At 40.7% G+C, this 24,078-nt stretch overlaps 1 protein-coding gene across 1 annotated transcript in view; it reads left to right on the top strand.

Moving 5' to 3' along the window:
- The first annotated feature begins 71 nt into the window (after window positions 1-71).
- The window catches only part of MEGF10 (multiple EGF like domains 10), a 158,241-nt gene continuing 134,234 nt past the window's right edge, over window positions 72-24,078 (top strand). The window contains exon 1 of the mRNA XM_084881395.1: window positions 72-85. The gene's annotated coding sequence lies outside the window, so the exon portion shown is untranslated. The remainder of the gene's footprint in view (window positions 86-24,078) is intronic.

Genomic DNA, 24,078 nt, shown 5'->3' on the forward strand with positions numbered 1-24,078 from the left:
GGGACAGGTTTTCTTTCCTGGCTGGCATCCGGTGAAAACCAGGGGAAGAGGCTTGCTTTGCGAATCTCAGGATCTCTGGACCTGGGTAAGAGTTGGGCACGCTCAATGCTGCAGACGCTGGACTTTGGCAGGATGGTCGATGGTTTCTTGTGTGTGTGTGTGTGTGTGTGTGTGTGTGTGTGTGTGTGTGTGTAGGGGGGGGGAGCGGAGGGGAGAAGTGGGGAGACACGTTTTCCTTCTCCAGGATACCCCGGTTCTGCATGAGGTCTGGGAGATGGGCCCAGCCTAGGCTGTTTACAAGGGTTTATGGTTATTGTTTACAGTTGGTCTTGTTACTTGGGGCTTTTAGGGACTTCTTGGAGTATTTCTCATGGGGAGACATCCACACCATGCATTTCATTTTACATAATTTCTGCCCTGTATTGCCTTGTCCGTTCTGTGATGATGGGTGTAGAGAAGCTTGGGAGCAATAAGACAGAATGAAAAGTAGTTTCGCAGGACCTTCCTTTGAGATCAGCTTCCCTTCTCTGGGATCTTGACTTGTTTTTTAACTTTTCTTTCTCCGGTACTTGATATTCAGATGGTGCCCATGGACCTGGGGCAGTCCCACATCCCCCGTTCTCAGCGTCCTGTCAGGGTCAGGATAGCAGGCTGGGTGGCTTAGACCAGAGGGTCTCTTCCTTGCATGCATGCCTAGTTCCTCAAGGAATGTTGGAGGAGGTTGGGGAGAGGTCATTCTTCAAGCCATAGTTACCATAGAAAGACCTATGTCATGTTGCTCTTTTAAATTCCTTTGATCTAGGACTTTTACCCCTGGGTTAGGGAAATATTTTTTCTTTTTTCTTTTTTCTTTCTCTTTTCTTTCTGGAAGTTAGAATGATCCCACTGAGTAAATGAAGTATAATGAAAATTTAGAAAAATATCCTCACATGAAAATCCAAATTCTTTTAAAATCTATTTTCATTGATTTCAGAGAAGAAGGGAGAAGCAGAGATAGAAACATCAGTGATGAAAAAGAATCATTAAGAGGCTGTCTCCTGCAAGTCCCCCACTGGGGGCTGAACCCCAAACCCCGAGCATATGCCCTGACTGGGAATCAACCCTGACCTCCTGGTTCATATGCCAATGCTCAGCCAATGAGCCACTCCGGCTGGGCAGGGACCCAAATTCTTTAGAGGAAAATTAAAGATTTGGTTAGTCCAAAAGTTTTTAGGTTCCCAAGGCAGAGGAGAATCACATTCCTTCTTGGCTCTCCTTCCCTTTCTCCTTCATATCCTGGGTCTCACTTTCTGTGGGGTCTTCCCAACTTGCTTCATTCCTTATGGATGAAAAGACTGGGACCAGGTCATATTCTTCAGAAATGTCTTCTTCCTGGCGGGACTGCTCCAAGAGGTCAGCTTGCAGGGTGCTTTTTGCGTTGGTGCTCTGAGCTCAGAGAGCTGAGCAGATCATGAGCTCTGGGACCAGGTAGCCTGAAGTCAACTCTCAACTCTGCACTTTCCAGTTGTGTGATTTTGGTCATTATTTAACCTCTCTATTCTCATCTATAAAACCAGCATGATAATGCAGTGCTTATACCAGAGGGCTGTTAAATGGATTAAATGAGTATAAGGCATGTGGTGTGCTAACAAGCTTGGCGGATGATAAGCAAGTAAGTATTAGCTATTGTCATAACTAGGCTAATATTGGTAACTTTTGCAGTATGAGGATAATAAAGCTTTTATTAGCTGCCAATATGTTGGCTATTATTTCTCTTTGGATGGCTTTTGAAGACCATGCTCATTTGGGTTTGCCTCCCCCCAGAACATAATGTATTGTCAGATTTACCTCAGATATGATCTTTCTGTTGGGCCCCTTTGGAGGAAAGAAAGTGTATGTAGCAGGGCTGGGATTGTAGAGGGGGGATAATGGTTGTGTGCCAAAGGGTTATTGATTGGGACAGGCTAGCAGGTGGGATATATACACTTAGTTTACAATCTGTAAACTACACTGCCTTAGAAACTCCTTGCATTAATATACTTCCTTTAACCTATTTTTTAAGAGGTCAATCATTTATTCAGTAGTTATTTATGAAGCATCTATTATATTCCAAGCATTGCTCTAGGTTCTATGTGAGGTTCATTAGCTTTATTTAAAAAAATGGATATGCATGAGTATTTACTTTATTACCCCCCCCCCATTTCACATATATTAGGGCTTCATGTAACACTAGCACCCTATAAATTAAACCTCAAATATTTTTAGCTACATTTCTTTTAGTAGCTGTTAAAGTGAAGAACATGCATTGCTGAAAAATTGAACAAAATATTCAGTATAATTTCTAGCAGGGTTCTTCTCCCCCATCAGCTTCAACATAAACTTGTGTAGGGAGGTGGGGGGAAAAGCTGGATAACTTAGTGTTCCTTCTGGCTCTAAAATCTTTAAATTAGTAGCCTTCATTGATGGTTGTTTTTTAAACTTTCTTTGTTTAAACATTTGCTTTGAGTACATAAATATGTCACTTCTATTGTTGCATGTTAATCAAAGTAAGTAATGACACAAATAATTAGTTAAAAAAAAAAAAAGGAAAAGTATTTAGTTCTGCTTGTATTTCATCAGCTATTCTTAGACTTTGATGTATATCAAGCATGGAGGAAGCTTGTTAAAAATAATAGATTGAATTGTGAGAAATTGCCAAAGTCTGACATTTTGACCTACATAAAATGGAAATTCAATATTGTTCAACCTAATATGAATCCCAGCCCCCGCTGCTTTGGTTCAGATGCAGTAAGTCTTGGGTGAAGTATGAAAAGTCTGCAGCTTTACCAAAGTTCCCCAGATGATTCTAATACAAACCCAAGTCACATGCTTATTTAGCAGCAATGGCTTTACCTCCCTCATGATCATCTCCTTGGCCTAATAGCATATTTCTAAAATACAGATCTGATCATGTCATTTCCTCGTTTAAAAATCTATGGCGAATCCCCAGATGGTGACCATCAGTGTCACCAGGTGCTTCTTGAAAATGCAGATTGCAGGGCTGTACCCCAGATGCAAGGGCCAGAAATCTGCATTTAACAGATCCCCTAGTGATTCTGGGGGAGGTGACATCATATCACACTTGGAGAAACACTAGCTTATAGCAGAAAGTTATATGATACAAATGTCCAGGTTTGCACTGTCTTCTCTGTGTTGTCTGCTTCCCTGTTCTCCAAGCATCTAAGCCCCACTGATCTTGATCTCACTACTTTTCCTTGGAGAACACATTGCCTGCTTTCACTCCTCCATCACCTAGCTGTGTATGCTGTTCTGTCTGCCAGAAATGTCCTTGCTCCTCTTTTCAATCTAATCAACTATTTACTACCCATTTATCCTTCAAGATACAGTTCAAAGAAGACATGCCGTCTGAAACATTTTCTAATTCTCATAAACTTACGAGATGTCTCATATGATTCCTACTCTATTTTGTGGATAGCTTTAATATTCTCTATCATATCGAATCAACTATGTTTGTTGTCTGGAGAGGACTACACCTGGGTGGTGAGATGATCATTTCCTATTTATCTAAATGGCTGGCACATAGTAGTTACATAATAAATACCTAAAAAAAATGTAAGGGAAGAACAAATGAATGAACAGTAGTTGACATTTCCTTAGCATCCCAAGTGTTTGGGACAGTCACTATGTACAGACTGAGGGCTGTGGAGAAGCCAGTTAAGAATTTACAGTTTGGTTAGACATAGTCTAGAAAATGAGTAACCTGGAGTGGAAAAAGGCAAGATAGAATAGCCTAAGATGACTTATGAAACACCAGATGCCACTGAATTAATGTCACTATGGCAGCACTATGATAAGCCTGAGTTTATCACACCTTTGGGATGGTTTTGGTTGTGAATAACGGTGTCAGGGCACAGAAATAAAAGTGTCAATGCCAATAGAAATAAACAACTTTTGCCTTGTGCTTTTCAATTTATAAACACCTTTGTATTTGTTTTTGTATTTGATGGGAAAAATGGTGACTTGTTTGGCACTGCTTTTTCTACTTTAGTATAGTATGCATTTCTAGAAATTGGTCCAAAGATTGTGCAAAAGCCTACATGTTATAAAGGATGCTTGCTGTAGAGGGCCAAATTTATTATAAAATTTTAAATTACACCTTGCCATTAGACATAGCATTCAGTGTTTAATGTTTTAATTTTTTTCTTTAAACTCCTATAATTTTGGTTATTTTTCTTATCTGAACAACAGTTGACCTGCTCATAGTCAATAAATGTCTGATTCTGACTAAAGATTTGCCATTTTGGGCATGACTAATAACTTCTATCTTTATCTAACTTATATTAAGTTTATGATGCAAAACTTTCTTATAATTACTATTATTTTTTAATTCTTAATTTTTTTCATTTTTCATAATTAATGAGAATATACAATAATATTTGAACAAATGAACAAAAAAATGTAGGGTAATGACAGAGCTGGTGATGCTGCAAAATGGAACTTTTGGCTCATGGGCAGCTCCACCATAAAATAAACAACATCTAAAAAGTTCACTTACTGGCTGACATATGCGAGTTCCAATGTCATAGGGCAGGATGTTAACAGAATTAATACGTGAAGTAAAATGTCTAGATTGTTTAGACTTCAAACAAAGCCAAATTAATGCCAGTGATCCCAATTTCTCAAGGATGTGTATCCAGGATTTCATTCTAAAAATTAGCTTAGTTTTAAGAATGAAGTGAGATGCATTGGATTCTGTTGATTTGTCTTCATTTTTCAATCCTCTTTCCAGAATGAACTCTTTAAACCTTAATTTAAGCTTGCATCTGGCTGTACTCTTATAAGTTTCTTACCTAGTTCCCTAATGTCTTCATTTATTCATTCTATTTTTCTGAATTTCCCAAGATTTTGTATTTCTCATGTCTCTCTTTTCTTCACAATTTAATATTATTTTTCACTGGGATCATCCTAATGCTTTTTAAAAATAGTTATTGCAGAGGATTAACTTATAGCCCTTAATAAGAGGATTTCTCATAGTATGAGGACAAAAGTAAGATACAAACCAGTGCTATTTTACTTTATTCAACTTATTTGCAAAACTGCAAGTCGCATGTGAATGTCATTTGATGATGCATACTCTGCACCATTAGCCAGTCTGAAGTGTGAATGTGATAATATTTCCTGTTATTATCTATGTTAATTTTTAGTGATTTCCTCTATTCATTTCCAGTGATTTATACTTCTAGATAAAGAAACTATGGGGAGCATTTCAACCTCCTCAATTTTCTACTCAGAGGGCCATAAATTGTACCCTTCCCCCTTTCTAAGACAAAGAATACAGTATTTCAGTATGGAAAGCCTCATCTTGATAGGTAGATGTGCAGGACATTAGCATCTGTTAAAAACATCTTATCTTTGGAGCAAGGAGACCCCATCATAGAGGGTGACTAAGTGCCTTGTCATTAACATCCTGGCTGACCTGGATTTGCTGCACAGATCTGGTTAGTTCTAAAACCTCACCACAGGTGACCATTTCATAATGGATCTTTTAAATGCCTTCTGGTAAAGATTCGGGTTTATCTCTTTTATTATTTTTTATTATTTATTTATTTTAGTACGTTGATTTTTAAAAAAATACATTTTATTGATTTTTTACAGAGAGGAAGGGAGAGAGATAGAGAGCTAGAAATGTCAATGAGAGAGAAACATCGACCAGCTGCCTCTTGCACACCCTCTACCAGGGATGTGCCCGCAACCAACATACATGCCCCTGACCGGAATTGAACCTGGGACCCTTCAGTCCGCAGACCGACGCTCTACCAATGAGCCAAACCGATTCTGGCTATCTCTTTTTAAAAAAAAATAATAATTTTTGATGGAAAATTGAAAATCAAAACACACAAATTTAACTTGTTCCTCATGGAACAAAATAGGAAGGTTAATTAGACCCAGGAGTTATTTCTACAATTAAAATGGAAAATTTTAAATATCTACGTTCATTGATATCTTCAGAAGGGTACTTGATTTATTTTTTTTCGATGAGGGATTGATGACAAGATGTTTTTTTGTGTTCTTTCAAAAATTAATTGACTTGAGTTTTATTTTTGCTCCAAGAGTTAGTTATTAGGTGAACAGGGCATAGAAATAAATAGGATGTGGAATTACCAAGATACTTGCCTTAAAAGAATAAAAGATAAAGAAAATACACCTGACTGTGTAAGGACCAAGTGGGCAGTCCTGAGAACTCATTCTAGAGAGAGGACTCCATCTGGTGTGCTCGGAGGTTTCCTGGAAGCCTCGGGCCTGGAAGGAGAGAGGAGTTGAGTATTTTAAACAGGGGAGTGAGCTCAGCAAACATGTGGCAGCAGGAATTTGCAAGACATTTTCAAACAATAATGACTAAATCATTTCACAGTAGGGGTGAGTTAACGTTGGAGAATCATTTATGACAGCCATGCATGGGGTTGTGGGACTAGACTCTGCCTGTTCCCAGAGCTCTATGGGCATTAAAGGACCCCCTCATGTTACACTGCTATTATTTCAGTATATAAGCCAGATGTGGTGTGGGGCACCCTATGGAGGTTCAAGCAAAAACTGAGTGCCCATCCCATGCAAAAGTGTGAAACAAAAAAACATTTTCAGCAACTATGGGACTTCTTGGGTGTGGGGATGGAGACAGGGGTTGTGTTTCTGCCAGCACCATCTAGTTCTGTTTTCTTCCTTTTATCTTATTTTTTCCCCATCATCATTTATCCCCACATAGCCTCCACCCACCTCTCTATCTCCCACAATTACCACACTGTAGTCCATGTAGCACCATCTAGTTCTGAATTCATATTTTCCTATAAGAAGTTTAATTTAAAGTTGATCTTGCCACACCAGTGGTTGGCAAACTCATTAGTCAACAGAGCCAAATATCAACAGTACAAAGATTGAAATCTCTTTTGAGAGCCAAATTTTTAAACTTAAACTTCTTGTAACAACACTTCTTCAAAATAGACTTGCCCAGGTCATGGTATTTTGTGAAAGAGCCACACTCAAGGGATCAAAGAGCCGCAGTTTGCGGACCACTGTGTCACACTATTGTACTTTCTCTTTTAGGATGAAATGGTCCACCCTACATCTCCTTTACTTCATAAAATATCACCAAACATGTGCCTCTGAGTGGCTGACTTTTAAGGCTTGGAACTATGGAGAAAATTTACTCCTTAAAACTAAATATTAAACTTGCTAGCTTTTAAAGAGCCATCTGTTCATCCTACCACTGGGAACTTCATTTCTGAAAGAAGTGCTCACCATCCATCCTCTTCTGAAGGCTCCAGCCTCTGCCAGATTGCTTCAGCACTCTCCTCTCCTGGCATCTCCCACTTTATGCTCATCATTGACCCCACTGTTATCATTATTTAATTTCCTGTCTCCGTCCCCACAGTCCTCGGTACCCTCATCTTCCTCACTTATCTTCTCCCCAAATGTTTTCCCCGCAGTAAGATTTGATTATCATGGCATAAAGTATTAGCCCTTTCAGAACTCCTCCCATCTTCAGTATACCCCTTGAACAGATAGATGTGCAAAAGCAGTCCGTTATTAGTGAAGACAGGAAAACTTGAGGCCTCTGTTTAGCCTATGTTTTCAAACTTTAGGGGCCTGAGAGTCACCAGTAGATAATGGCTCCCATCTAATGATTTGGGTTCAATAGGGGTGCAGTAAGGTCCAGATATTCTGACGCTGGTGGTCCACAGATGCACCATAACTTTTGTTAGGGCTATACTCCATTCAGAAGGCATGACTTCTTTTCTCTCTTTTTTAATGTTTTAGTGACTTGGTCAGACTGGATCACAGAGAATAACTGGTCTGTGAAAACCCGTGCCTCTCCGTCTCTGCTTGGAGGGACAATGGCTGTAACACAACGCTGTTCATGTGACAGCCGGAGAAAGGGGCCCATTGTTCAGGGGTTGGCTGATGCTCCATTCTGCTCTGGCCAACCATCCAAGTGAGCTTGGTAGCCCCAAGGAAACAGACACACTTGAATTGGAGAGACAAAGAAAAGAGGTCAAGGCCTTTCAGAGTTAAACTACTTGCAGCAATGAGGTAGGATTTGGGAAGGAAAAAGTAATTCTGTGGAAGCATCATTAATCTGCTGGTTTGGGAGCTTGAGCCATGGTGTTAAGGGAACACAAGTCTGTGTGAACTCCCCCAGCTGATCTTTGACCAAGGAAGAACTGTGTTCTACTATGACCACCAGCTTATCGTATTGCAGAGTTTTATTATTGATTTTAAAAACGAGAAAGCTCTTTCTCTATTCATGATAGGCCAAGAGACATATCTCAGCTTCTTTCTCCAGGTTCATCAAAGACAAGTATCGGCTCTGCAAGCCCACCTAAATCAAGGCCTGTGACCTCAGAGAATGATTCTTTGTTCTTGGGTGTAGTCACCATATATACAATGTATTAGTAATTTCCTTTGGAATCTAGATTCAGATATCAATTTTGAAGCTGACGTTTTTGAGTTAAACCCATTGAAAATTGTTGATCTGTTTGGACAGTTGTGAGGTTGGGGGACATCCCAGATGCCATTCCTCGCCCCCAACTTCTAAACCGGATTCTAGCCCTGGAGGGAAAGGGTTGCAAAATTTCCTGCAAAGATCTAATCTGGAGCTCAACAATCAGTTACATTCTGTGTGTCAGAAGAAGATTCAAATTCAAGGTCATAGCCCCAGCGAAGGTCGCAGACTTTTTGCACAGATTGTTCTTTTAGCCTGATTATTCTCTTCATGAAAAAGTATGCCATTCATTCAGTCTTTGCCTCTGGGTTTTTTTCAAAGAGAAACTTAGTCTGTAGTTCTTGTGGATATTTGTAAGTGGCTTTCAAAAAAAAAAAAAATACAGCCTTGAGTGATGCAGAATGGAGAAAGCCTTTTCTGGATGTAATGGGCTGCAGAGAGCATCTCTACAGGGTGTAGGCAGCCGGTACTCATTGCCATAGGAATCCTTTTGTCTCTGAGATAAGAGGTTTTCTGACTGGGAGCATTAGGCTTAAAGAGTTTGTACCCAGAAGAAGGCAACATGTGATTTGCCAGAGGTCACTTAGAGCTTCATGTAATTAAGTCTGTCATTGCACTTTGATTATAGACTATCATTGTAAATCCATTAAAGCAGGAGAAGCAAGTGGATTGCAGAGAGGCAACTAGCTTTATTTTCTTCATTATGTTTCCACTCCACTCTTCTCTTGCTGTTTGTTTATACTTTACTGAGTGGGTATTTGGTTTTACCAATGATACAGATGCTTTAGAAGTGAAGAGGGGAGAGAGGAGGCTGTTCTTTGCAGGTGGCAAAAGGATTGTGTTAAACATACACCTGATGAGTTGATTTTCGGTTCATTGTCATTAGGCCTATTCATTGGTCCCATTCCTGTGACTTAGAGAGGCTCTCTTTTTGGTGCTTGTAAGAGATGAGACTGTGCTGTCCTTGAAAAAACAGGCACGTGATATGTTGTCTTTTATTCCCAAGTCGCATGTTTAATACTAATGCTTTTTTGGCATAGGATGCTTGCTGGGACTTAGTCTTGTGTCGGAATGGAAGTCTGGGATGCTAACATTGCTCTGTTTCATCAGGGTATGCTCCCTTTGTGAAAATGTAACAAGCTCTTCCATTTTTATCTCTGTTCTTTTGTGGAACGTATTTTATGCTTCAGTAAAAAGTTCAAAAACTTTTAAAGCATCATGTTTAATGTAGAATTAAAGCTCTCACACTGATGGAAAATGAGCAATTTTGAGAAATTTAACTGTCGCATAATTTGGGGCCTGGCAGGGCTGGGAGGGCTGGAACTTTAAACATCTACAAACTCACCCTTACTTCCATAGCTGGAAGAGCTTTATGTCAGAAAACGTGGACCAGCACTGTCATAGTTGATTGTTTTACTTTTTTATACAGCAACTTCAGTGCCTTAGAGGTCAACAGTGTTAACAGAACCCTACACTTTAGAATCTAAAACAGAACCATTTTTCCAAGTTGGCCAAATAGCAAATCTCATTTCAACTCTACTCTCCTTCTATTCTTTATAATCGGTTCAGAAAAATCAGAAAAAGACTATAGACATGGATGTTTTTCTGAAATTTTAGATGACATTTCTTCTGAAGTCCAAATTGGAATGCTTTTATTTTTCTCACTCTCCTTTTTCTAACTGGGACAAAGTAATATGAGGCCTTTGGATCATCTCTCTCATTCATTTCAGCCATCACTTCCTGAGCTCCAGGAGCAGTACCTGTGAAAGTGGGACAGCCCTATAAGCAAAACAATGCTTCTGGCATGGGAGTGGCTTGTGGTCCCTTTTCTCTCTGCAGGACATTGGTCATCATCCGTGTGGGTCATTGCACTACAGAACATCTCAGCTTGCTGTTTGGAGCCAGTAGACTCTAACAGAGAAAACAGGAGCTTTTTTTTTTTTTCTCCTGAAGGAAAATTCAGGAAACTTGGCTTTGAAATGGTTATAGCACATCTATCTGAGGTTTGAGTACCCATTCTGGATACTTTCTTTGGGCATTGAACTTAAAGGTTAACTGTTGATTCACATAAAAACATGTGATTAAAATAGTAAGATGATATATGATTTTCTTGGTCTGAGTCTACTCCTGACTGGTCTTGTTATTTACTGTATGAAATGGGACAACCTGGTTCGGGAACCCATCTCTACCCCTTAAAGCTTCATGGCCTTCAGAAGGCTACCTAAGCTCTGTAAGCCTCTTTTCATCACCTGTGAAATGATAACAGTATATACTTCAACAAGTGTTGCATTTAGCATAATGGTAAGCACATAGTAAGCACTCCATAAACATTCATTATCATTATAACAGCAAATAATGTTAAAATAGCGGAGATTATTAACATGTTTAAGAATAAGGCCTGCATATGGTTTTTATGAAAGAATCATCCTAATGCTTAAGATCCTATAATTAAATACAGAAGTTAGAAAGTGTAGTTTCTGATACAAAATATAAGCTATAAAGAATTTTAAATATTATGTAATACAAAAAAACACACACAAACCAGTTAAAATTACTCATGGGAATGAATGTGTGTGTGTTTTTTTTTTTTTTTGTTTTGTTTTGTTTTTTTTGTTTGTATTAATGAAGGCAGTATTTTATTTTTAAAAGTTATTTTTCTCAACTGTAGAATAAGGATGAGGCTTCCTAGTTAACAAATTTATTCTTCCCTGGTAAGATGTCAGCTGAAGGAAAAGTGTTCAAACAAAAACTTGTACATAGATGTTCACAGCAGCATTATTCACAATAATCCAAACGTGAAAATAACCCACGTGTCCACCAACTGATGACTGGAGACTGGATACACAAAGTGTCATATATCATATGATGGAATATTATTCACCCATAAAAAGGAATGATATATGATATATACTATGATATGTATGAACCTTGAAAACTTGATGTTAAATGAAAGAAGCCAGAGACAAAATGCCACATATTTTGCTATTCCATTTCTGTGAAATACCAACTATAGGCAAATCCACAGAGACAGAAAGTTGTGGTTGCAAGGGACTGATGTGAGGGGGAATGAGGAGTGACACTGTCATGGGTATGGGGCATCCTTTAGGGCTGCTGAAAATGCCCTGGAACTAGATAGTGGTAATGGTTGCACAATGTGGGTACATTGATGAATTTTTATGTTATGTGAATTTTACTTAAAAACTTTTAAGATGTTTTATTTTAAAAAGGGGGTTTGCATTTAGATAAGACTGCATCAGCCAGTTGGTCTGTGTTCACAATGTGTCTGCTGTGAGCCAAGTCCTTATTGCATGTTAGAGAGAACACTAAAAGTGAGAAGGCATGGCCCCTGCCCTCGGCACATTGCTAGTGTGCTGGTGAAGACAGGAAAGGATGAGGAAGCAGGTGATAGATTTCAGGTGAATCCATCTCATTACCAGGTGTAATCACTGTGGGTTTGGAGAGAAGACTTCGTAGAAGAAATGGGACTTGGAAAGATAAGTGAGCTTCATGTAATAAGAGAAGAGCAAAAAAAGAGTTCCCCAATGGGTAGAAATGCACATGGCGCTGGTAAGGGTGGGCATGAGCAGGAGCAGGCAGAGATGGTCAGAGTGGAATGTTTGTATAAGAAATATTAAGAAATAAGGTTGGGAGTGTAGGCTGAAGCCAAGTTGGAACATTTTTGAAAGATGCTTAACTTCACCAGGCAATGGATAGCAAAGGACTATCATTAATGACAGGAGTAGAAAATGAAATTAATAATGGGAAAACAATATAATAAGACTATTGCAGTAATTTTACTAAATCTAACATGTAATCTGTTATTTATTTATTCAACAAATATTTATTCAGTGCCTATTGTGTTCCATGTGATTTTCTATGCAAAGGGAAGGACAACACCTAAGATGAACAAGGTTCCTGCCCTCTTGGATTTGCATTCTGATACACATTTCAATCATTGGCTGCTTTGTGCAGTGGACAAATGTGTTTGAAAAGTGAAGGCACAGGTGTGCTAGACTGTAATGATTTAGAATGTGGATTCTGGAACCAGACTCAGTGAATTTGAATCCTGGTTCGCTTCATTGACTACTCTATTTATGACCTTGTGCCAGTTACTCTAGACTTCATTTTCTATATTAATTATGTGGGGATAAACATGGTAGCTCTCTAGTGGAGTGGATATGAGAAGTAACTGTGATACTAACCAACAAGGACTTGGAACACTATATGACATGGTAAATGTTCAGTAAATTTTATTTATTTGTTTGTATCTGATGATTAATTTCTACTCAAGGATTTGTCGGTCACTTCTGTTTGTAATTCAGTGAGGCTATTGCAGAATTCTGGTTGTTGCATCTCAGGTGTATGCTCTCTTTAATATGTCATACTATTTTGTATATTGAACTTGTTGAATTTATTGGCATACAAACTCGGTTCATAATTCAGGAAAACAGCAGTTTCTCTTTCTAACAAACTACAGTCCTGGTATTGGCTGGGCAAAAGCTTCCAGATAATGCTTCTTCCAGATGCTGAATCAAGAAGCCTTTTTAAACTTTTATCTGAGCAGTACGGTCCATATTAGGAGTCCAGTGACAAATAATGTGGTTGATGGCACAGACCTTAGCACATCTAGTCTCCCTCTGGAGACACAGCCACAGATTAAATTTAATGTCTTTATGTTAGCCCAGTGGTGGGCAAACTGTGGCTCAAGAGCCACATGCGGCTCTTTGGCCCCTTGAGTGTGGCTCTTCCACAAAATACCACATGCGGGTGCGCACGTACCGTGCGACTGAAACTTTGTGGCCCATGCGCAGAAGTCGGTTTTCGGCTCTCAAAAGAAATTTCAGTTGTTGTACGGTTGATATTTGGCTCTGTTGACTAATGAGTTTGTCGACCACTGTGTTAGCTCATCACAAGTGCCGCAGGCCATCTTCACTCCCAGGGCCTCTGTGTCCCTTTCTGTGAATTAGGGTTTGATAGCCAACCATCTCATCAGGAGGTACATTCTTGACGTGTAACTAGAAGGAATCCTTGGAGCTTGCGGGGAGAGACTACATAAACATTGAGAACCTTTCTATTTCTAGAATAAACTGATTCTAAAATGTAAGGTCCTTGAGCACATAGGATCTATATTATTCACCTTTCTGTCCCCAAATGGTCCCGCATAGTGCTATGGACTGAATTGTGTCTGTCCTCCCTGCTTCTACCATCATTCTATGTTGAAACCCTTCCCCCCAAAGTGACTGTATTTGGAGATAGGGCCTGTGAGGGGTGATAAAGGTTAAATGGAGTCATAAGGGTAGGACCCTGACCCAGTAAGGCTGATTGGTTCCCTTATTAGAAGAGAGGAGACATCAGTGCTCTCCTTCCATCATGTAGGATGCAGAGAGAGGGGACCAGCTACAAGCTGGGAAGAGAGCTCTTACCCGAAACTGAATTGCCCAGCAGCTGGCTCTTGGATCCCCTAGCCTCCAGAACCATGAGAAATAAATTTCTGTCATTGAAGTCACCTGGCCTGAGGCATTTGGCTATAGCAGCGTGGGAAGACCAAGACACGTAGACCTTGTCCCCTCTTTTTTTTTAAGTGGAATAGAAACCTAAATATCTATGGACCTGACTGATTTTGAGATTATTCAGAACAATGGGAACATAAAAATAACATGTAAAAGCGAACCTGACCCACAATCTTAATCCTCACTAGCATGGGCAGTCTTTGACCTTATCTTCCTCCATATATCACTGAGGCCAGGGTAGCATTGCTGCTTGATTAAAACTTCCCCAAGACACAATCTTTCCTCTAGGGGAGGTGCCAATGAGCAGGGCCACAGTCAGTCAGTAAGTAGCAAGTGAGAACCATTGTCAGAGGGCATGAAGGATGAGCCGGGACAATGCAGACTTGGGACGTTCAGGTTTTGGACATGACCTTCTAGTTCTTCTTTGTTTGGATGCTATGGAATCAAAGTGGTGCGAAGGAATGGGATGTAATGGAGGTCACATCACTGAGGAAGACAGTGACCTAGACCCGGAAAGGTGAGTGTTTCCTGGCAACGAGAAGAGATCCTTCTAAAGAGTGATGACTGTGCCCGTGCACAGCCAGAGGTTCAGGTACAGGGGGTTCCTCAGCGTTGCTGGCCAGATGGCCTACTTTTATTTCGGTGAAGACCAGCTTGGAGCAAAAGCACTTTTCTTCCGACATTCAAATACAAAAACAGAAAAGCTTATGATTGGAGCTCGGCCAAACCAGGGCTGGAAAAAGACCCCTTGCCTTTCTTTCAAGGCTGCATGGAAGCTTTGTTTGTGCAGCCACCGGGACCTCCAGAGGGCCTCCCACAGCCCATCGCTGCTGTAGCGTTTAATTTTTTTATATCCCCTAAGCTACCCCTTCAGGTCCAGTTTTTACCTCGCAGCGTAATTGTTCTTGGTTGAAGATATTGTATTGTTATGAAATCCAGAGACCTTCTGAAAGTGGTCCCTTAAGTTTGCTTTAGAATTTTGTGCGCTTACGTGTAGCTCTCTCCCTAAGGACGAAATGCTGGTCTTTCCCAATTTGTCCAGCGTTCAGGGGTGGCAGTCAGGGACACTGATGGTCTCTCTCTAAGAAGGATTTCTTAAAGCTTGACCTAAGGAAACTGCTGTCTAGCCAGAGAACTTGGAAGAGCATTTTCATTTCTTGTCCAGGTTGTGCTATTTGTGAAAACCAGGCCATGTAACAAAGGGCCCTGTGGCATGGTATTCACTCCCGGGCACGTAAGGGAGACAGCAGTGCTTTTATGCGCTGGTGGCTGGTGTGTCCTCTGTACTTTCTGTGATGGTGAGTGTGTCAGGCTCCACTGCTGAGAAGGATGGCAACCAAGCCCGAAAGGTTGATTTTCAGAACCAAGTGTCAGTGGGAATAGAAAGGGCTGAGGAAGCCAGTAGAGTTTTGTCACCAAGTTCTCAGAACAAAACAGCTTCCCACTCTCTGTCCAGGAGTTGGACCAATCACAAGTGAAACCCCAGGCAGAGCAACCCCCCTTCAGTGTATATTGGGAAGCACAGTGCAGTTTCTTCCATGGTGAAATCCCTGAGATGCGAGGGGGTGACCGGGCCTCTGCCTGGCTCTGGACCTTGTGCCCACAGAGACAAAGCTGTGTGCGCTGGCTGCCCACCCATTCGTTTTGGCTCAGCAGTTCCTGGCAGCTGAGCAGCTAGGGAAAGGGAAGATGCTTGCAGGTGGTCTGTATCAGGCCTCAGAATCATTGTTGAAGGCCCAAAGGGGAACTCATGGGAGAGGAAAGGAGTCCAGATGAAGCCAACTTACTTAAGGAGAGAGGGATGTGTAGGGAGTTTCACTTCATTGGCACTGTTCAAGGTTTACCTTAAATGTATTTTATGTGAATTGAGGGGGTGGTAGAATCACCATTTGAAGTTTCAGCATTACTCCAGAGTGTAGCTAACTGCCCATTTTTGGAACTGAACTGATTTGAGGTAATTTTTTGTTTTCTAGTCTTGATGCCAATGAAAAGCATTAACAGTGAGGCAAATATCAAGGCCAGCATCATTAATCCATTATTATTATTATTAATAGCAATTATTATTATTTTGTGTGAAACCAATACATGCTTCAGGACAGTGATTTTCAACCTTGCTCATTTCATAGCACACATAAACTAGTTTCTAAAATTCTGCGGCATACCAAAATACGTATTTTTTGCCAATCTGACAAAAAAAAAAGGTATAATTTTGATTCATTCACAGCTGATGGCTATTGTTGTGTTGGCTGTTGTCGTTTTTTTATAGATATATTTTAATATATTTTTATCTATTTCAGCGAGGAAGAGAGAGGAAGAGAGAGATAGAAACATCAGTGATGAGAGAGAATCATTGATTGGCTGCCTCCTGCATGCCCCACACTGGGAATCGATCCTGCAACCTGTACATGTGCTCTGACTGGGCATCAAACTGTGACCTTCTTGTTGTCGCTCATCCACTGAGCCATGTCAGCTGGGCTTGTCATTTTTTTTTCTAATTTGACAATCTAAGGGAAAAGAGGCCAGTGCCCTTACTAAATAGTCAGATATTGCATGTTTTAAAAATTCTTGCACCCTAACCAGTTTGGCCCAGTGGATAGAGCGTCGGCCTATGGACTTAAGAGACCCAGGTTTGATTCTGGTCAAGGGCATGTACCTTGGTTGTAGACACATACCCAGTGGGGAGTGTGCAGGAGGCAGCTGATCGATGTTTCTCTCTCATCAATGTTTCTCTCTATTCCTCTCCCTTCCTCTCTGAATTTTATTTAATTATTTTTAAATGAAGTATATTAAAAAAAATTAAATTGAAAGTATTAAAAAATTCTTGCAGCATACCAGTTGAAAATCGCTGTGCTAGAGTGAGGGAGCTTACTTTTCTCCCCAGAGCTTGGTTAGGCAGCCCAGAATAGTAGAAAGATTTCTGCTTCTGGAGCAAAAAGTTGTTGTCTTGAGATCTGCTTTTGCCACAGTTTGATCTTAGGCACTTTAAAAAAACCCAACAGACTCTTTTGTGCACATTTCCTTATTTAAGAGATGAAGAGGACATAAGGCCTTTTCCAACTCCATGAACTTAACTAGGGAGCCTCTCGCCCGTGTCTAGGGTGTAGGGTGCAGCTGAGTGGGTGGGTGACAGTGGGGTAGGTGAGGGCAGTGCCCCCACTTTGCCTGAGCTGCTGTCTGGCACGGCCATGGAGCCAGACACCAAATGGAAGAAGCACAACTGCCACATAAACAGCTCGCCTCTCTGCTCCTCCCTGTGGGGACAGCTGTTTTCCTGGGGGCTCCTCCGCTGAGCTGGCTGTGCCTCTTTCCTCTTAAAGCAGGGATCTAGCTGAGTCTCACGTGGAGCGAACTTCATACCAAATCCAAATTTTCTTTCTGTCTATGATGGATGCATTTTCTTCCAGCCCATTAGGACAGACAACATGTAAAAATGAATTGTTCCCTCTCTCTCTCCTTTTTAAACCTACAAAATATTTTTTTAAAAGACAGAAAATGGTTAGCTTTACAATTTTTTGTGAAGTCTGATATCTCCTTCTACACTTCTAGAGGCCTTGAGGAGTGTCACATGCCGTCACAGAGCCCAGTTCAGGAGTGTGGTGTGGAAGCCCAGTGCTGCCTGGGTAAGAGAAGCAGGGCTCTCTAATCCACGCCACATGCGGTGACCTGAGCAGACCCTGCAGGACAACAGCCTTGCTGTCTCCTGGCGGAGCAGTTGCTCAGAGCCCTGGTCCAGCTGTGGCCTGCTTTGTTGGGAAGTGCATTGTGACTTGATAATTTAATCTTTTTTCTCCTTATAGGTATTTAATAACAGCTGGTCTGAGGGCATACCTGCCAGAAGGGATTGAAATCTGCATTCTATAAAAAACACACACACAACAAAAACCAAACCCAAACACATTGTTTTATGTTATCTTAACTTCATTAGCAATTAGAGGGGTTAGGGGAGAATAAAATCTCTAAACAAAGCTACTTCAAGACCCAGAAAGTCCAACCTGAGAAATTTAAAATTGAAATTGGGGAAGACAGTCCATTTAAATCCTCAAATTCCTTAGAACTTTTCTGAGAAAGTAAGTAGCACACAAAAGTCCTAATCCCTAAATCCATTCATTCCAAGTTAAACAATCAAGTCAGGGTTTTGAATTCAGGCCCACAGTAGTGGAGAGCTGCGTTCTGAGGTGCACTATGGCTTCAAAGGGTTGGATGCCCTTTGGTTTCCGTTTGCTGAGAGACAGTTAAGTTGCTCTATTTTGGTTTCTGTGTCTGGGTTCTGGAGAAACCATCACCGGTTTTACAGCCTCTTGGAGAGCCGAGAGAGGTGATGTTCTGGCCACCGAGGAGGCTGGGTTGGGGCTGCCCGGACACAGGAGCACATTGCCATTACATTTGCTGGCATTTGCTTCCTTCCACTCTCAAGTTCTAGCGACTAGAGTACAATTCCAGGTGTGATTCCTGGAAGAATGTGTGAATGCTTGTTTTAACCATGCATGTGGGCAATAAAAAGATGCAAACAGAAGTCCTTACATCTTGGGCAGACATCTGTTACTCCTTTGAACTTAACTTACTTCTAGATTTTTTTTTTGTGTGTGTGTGTGGTAAAATATACATAACATAAAATTAACCATGGCAACCATTTTTAAATGTGCAGTTCTGTGGCATTAAGTATGTTTATATTGTTGTGCAACCATCACCACCAGCCATCTCCAGGACTTTTTAATCTTTCCAAACTGAAACTCTGTACCCATTAAACAGCAACTCCCACTTCTTTTGGCCCCAGCCTCAGACAACTACTCCTCTACTTTCTGCCTCTATGAATTTTACTACTCAAGATACCTCAGGTGAAATGTATGTATAATCTATCTATCTATCTATCTATCTATCTATCTATCTATCTATCTATCTAAAAGCCCTAAGTGACCCTTACAACCAGATGACTGGCTGGTAGCTATGACTCTCACTGACCATCAGGAGGCAGACACTCAATGCAGGAGCTGCCCCGTGTTAGTCAGTGTGCTCCTACAGCCAACCTCCAGTGGCCTGCCAACCTCCTGCAGTCACTTCCCCAGCCAACTCCCATGGCTCCCCCGCCCCACGTTGGTTGGCCTCAATCGGCCTGAGGTGAGGGACCCTACCAGTGCACAAATTCATGCATGAGGCCTCTAGTATACAATGTTTGTCCTTCTGTGACTGGCTTATTTCACTTAGCATAATGTCTTCAAGATGGATCAATGTAGCATGTGTCAGAATTTCCTTTCTTTTTAAGGCTAATTAATATTTTATACTAGCGTCCCAGTGCATGAATTTGTGTACATTGAAAGGAAATTAATTGGAAGAAATATTAATATTTTATTATTGCTATTCTCCCTTTCTCTATAATAGAAGTGTAAATCAAATTCAGGGTCGACAATGACAGATTGAAGCACACACTTGCAATTGGCACCAGTGAGAGCTTTATATGTATCGTTCACTCTCAAGTCAACTTAGTCTTTTATAGATATAGAATAAACTTGCTTAATTAGCCTTGCTTTCTGATTTAGCTAAACTTTTTCCAGCCCAGTGAAGCACTCCAACTTCTCTTTCAGGTAATTGTCAGCAACAGTGTAATATTAACATGAAGCAGATTATTGTAGATCTTACAAGGAGAACAAAGGATAAAATATTTAACTGCAGCAATGTTTGACTATATTTTGAGTTGTGAGAAAACCTGAAGTCATTTTCAAGGCCCACCACTTCTTACTTCTTTTTAGTCAAGTCAAGTTTCTAAGCTTTCTAAATCTCTGTTTTCTGGCTAATGAAAAGAAAACAGGATTCCACTGAGTCTCCTATCTACCTACTCCAGAACTCCTGTGAGGATCAAATGAGATGAGGCATAGGAAAACGCTTCTCAGACATTTGGTTCAAGTATAAAGTGTTTCCACCTGGCTATAAAGTAAATCATGTTCCTGGACTGGAGAAACTCCAAGGAGGCTAGTTCCTAGGGAGAGGAAGCTGGGTGTTGCTACGTGATATCATTACCTAGTGCCCACAGCCACCATTTCTGGGCTGAACTGGGCTGTGGGCTGCGTTTTGTGCCATTGAGGTCTTGGCAGCGTTGGCTGTGTTTTGGTGGGGTGTTGCTCCAGGGTGGTGGCAGGGCCTGTGTCCCACTTGGGGGAAGCCGAGTGTTGCTTTGTGGGAGACAGGTCTGCCATGCCGTTTCTCTGTAAATGGCCAGTGCGCATCACGGCAGCTCCTGTGTTGAGTGTATGCCCCCTGGTAGTAAGTGCATGTCATAGCGACCAGTTGAATGGACACTTAGCATATTAGCCTTTTATATATATAGATACCATGTTTTGTTTATCTAATCATTTATTAATGGACATTTGTATTATTTCCACTCTAGAGGTATTGTAAAATGCTGTTAATGAACATTCATGTACAAGTCTGTTGGAATTCCTGCTTTCAGTTCTTTTAGAGTGTATGCTCAGAAGTGGAATTGCTGCACCATATGGTGATTCCCTGTTTGTTTGTTTGTTTATTTATTTTTAAATATATTTTTATTTATTTCAGGGAGAGAGAGATAAAAACATAAGTGATGAGCATCATTGATCAGCTGCCTCCTGCATGCCCCCTACTGGGGATTGAGCCCACAACTGGAGCATGTGCCCTTGACCAGAATTGAACCCAGGACCCTTCAGTCTGCAGGCTGATTCTCTATTCACTGAGCCAAATCAGCTAGGGCTGGTGATTACCTGTTTAATTTTTTGAGGAATCGTCATACTGTTTTACATAGTAGCAGCATTTTGCATTCCCAACAATGCACAGGGTTCCAACTTCTCCACAACCTCATCAGCATTTTTATTTTCTGCTTTTTGTTTGTTTTGTGTTTTAATAGTAGCCATCCTAATGGATGTGCAGGGGTATCTCATTGTGGTTTCAATTTGCATTTTCCTAATGATTAGTGATATTGAACATCTTTTCCTGCACATATTGGCCATTGGTATATTTTCTTTAAAGAAAATCAATTTAAGTTATTTGCCCATTTTTAAATTAGGTTGTTTGTTTTATTGTTGTTGAGTTGTAGGTTTTTGTTTGTTTTTTGTTTTTGTAAGTCTGGATTTTGATCCATCATCAGATATATAATTTGCAAATATATTCTCCCATTGTGTGGGTTGCCTTTCACTCTGTTGTTAGTGTTCTTTGATACACAAAAATTTTAATTTTTAGGAAGTCCAATGTCTCTGTTTTTTTCTTTTTTTGCTTGTGCTTTTGGTGTCATATCTAAAAAATTATTGCCAAATTGCTCTTAGACATTTTCACACATAACTTCTTTCTCTGTAATACCACAAAACCATTACTGGTGGAAATTTATTTTTTAAGACAATGGCTCTGAAATGGCTCTTTTTTACTTACTTGAAGAGTGGTCTTTTTATAAGTTCAGAAAAGGTTAATTTCACTTTCTGCTGTGCTCTCTTATCTTCCTTCTGTCCTCAAGGGATCACAAAGGCTCATTTGTGGATAATGAAAAAGAGAGAGTGAGGGAAAGGCTTAGTTTGAAAAGAGCCTCAATCATTTATCTCATAGGGGCTGAGGAGAGAAAGGCCAGATTTAAGAAGTCCCCGGAATGAATGAGAGAGGGCCCTCTAGCAATCACTACTTGCAGGAAGTGTATGAGATTCCACACCAGACCGTCATTTGTCTGGGAAGGCTGAGATCCGTTTCCTAAAACCCCCTTTCCCCTGAAGCTGGACAGACAGTTGAAGAGTGGGTTGGCCCTATGGCGAACCTCTAGTAAGCTGAGAGTCTATCCCAAGTCAGAAAAGGTGTTCCATGTACACTTCTCCAAGTGCATAAACAATGGCTTTTATAAATGTTCATTCTTTTTTAGAAAACACAAACTATTTTTATTTTTATAATGCTGGTAAGACTTTTTAATAGCTTTAGAAAACCTTTTTTTGTTTGCCAATTTCTCATACTTTACTCATTATTTCTGGATATTATTCTGTACACAAAATACCACTAAAAGTAGTCACACATCTAAACACCATGGATATGGCCTTAAACAAGAAAGCAATGGAGTAGTGCATCATAAATGTATACAACCCCATTCTCAAAGGGCAAAGAATGCACAGAGAGAGAATGCTTAGGACACTGTTCTTTATACGTGACTGTTCCAGGAGAATGTATTCATAGGGTATTTGTTTGATAGCCTTTTCTCATTAATTACATTACAACCATCTGACACAATTTCTGTAGCATTGGGCTGTTGTTTAAAACAACCAGGGTTAGGTGAGTATGTGTGTGTTTTCCTACCTGGTGTGTATTCAGATATGAGGTTGCTTGCTTGCTGTCCTTGTACATCTGATCTGAAGAGTGGTTTTCTGTGTCAACAATGTCCCCACGCAACAGCCTGCATGGTCACTTGACTTAGAGGTATGGAGAGCTGTGGGTGTCTGGATTCTGCACTTCAGAAAAGTTGAATGATGGCCTACGTTATGAAGGCAATCCTCTTCAAATGAGCTGTTTAATTAGTAGATTCCCTGCATACACCTACTTGCAGGAACCCATGAGCAGCTTTACTGGGGACAAGGAACGATTAAGTATGACTCCAGTAAGTACGTCACAGAATGAGACACTAAAATGCCTAAAGTCCAATTTGGTTCAGAGAGCCCAAGACATCCAAGGAACTAGGTCTCCTGAGAAACTGGCTTCGGGGTTGCATATTTGCTACCCATTTAGCCACAGAGACCTTGGGAGCTCAGAAATGCCTTTCCTTTGCAGCATCACATCTGAACTCCTGATTTTAATGTCTGCAAGTAGGCATCGCCACAGGCCACAGCTCAGCCCTTCCTATCTCACCTCGTTCCTTCCTCTCACCTGTGCCCCTTTATCCTGGGCTGCAGGGAAGCGGGATGGAGCCCTACCTGGAGAGACACAGAAGGCAGAGCAAGCAGCCCAGGCCCTGCTCCCAGCTTAGCGGGCACCAGGAAAAAGTGCCTTCAGCTGGTATGGGGGCTTGTGCGAGCCAAGCTTTGCTTGTTTGCCATGGAAATCCTGGTTGTAACAGAGACCAATGCCATTCAGGCAGCGAGCAGGAAACTGCTTTCATGGGGAGGCTTTTTTGGCACCGTGTCCGACATACACTCCAGTCAATCATGGTAAAGTGCCTAATAACAGATGTGGTAATTAAGCCTGAAGAACTCTGTCTCTATTTTTTCGTTTTTATTGCAGGGAATAACAAAGTGCCTCATTAAACCCCCAATCACGCTGATTTTTGAGTTGGGCACACCGAAGTCCTAAAAAATGCCGTCTCTGCAAGGGCTTTCTTCTTAAGTCTGCAGTGGCCCAGGGAAAGGTTGGGTCAGTTTTGGGGAGGACAGTTCTGTTTTTTTCTGGGCTGCCATTTTCACTCCAATACAAAGCATATGCAGACTCCTGGGGTCCAATCAGGTTCCTTTAAGTACCTTGGATATAAATAAACAGTTTTAGCTTTTACGTGCTTGGGAGACTAGAAAATGCTCCCTGATTCTCTTTGGTTCAAATTATACTGTTTATAGCAAGAAATTAACCTCTGCTTTCAATCTTGCTAAGGTTTCAAATAGCCTGAAACCATGGTCAATTACCATATTTTAATCTGATACATTTTTTGTGGAAAAAATGTAATTACATCTGAAAAGACCTGTCTTTGTGGCAGCTTCTTAAAGCAAATGTCTTCATTAAGCGTGTTTTTCCTTCTTTCTTTTTTCTAATGATGAACATGAGTCTGGATCATCATTAAAGAAAATGAATCTGAGAATTTAATGACTTGGGACAGGCAGAGGAAATACATGTCCTCCATAGTAAGAGAACATGGCTCAAACTTCCTTCGGAGCTCTTCCTGGTGGCTCAGAGCTGGTTCTCCGTGACCATGTACTCAGGAAAGACAGCCAAGTGCTTAGCCCATTTCTGACATGTCTCTACATTGCAATACTGTTGGATTATGTAGATTGTGAAGCTGCATGTATGTTATAGAGATTATTTTTTGTTTGTTTCTAATCCAGTATGGCCATAGACATAGAGATTTGGACAGACATGTTGAAAAGGCCTTGGATCCCACTTTATAAAATTATTGGTTTG

This window comes from Pipistrellus hanaki (genome assembly GCF_964339955.1).
Source record: "Pipistrellus hanaki genome assembly, chromosome: 4".
NCBI classification, from domain to species: Eukaryota; Metazoa; Chordata; class Mammalia; order Chiroptera; family Vespertilionidae; genus Pipistrellus; species Pipistrellus hanaki.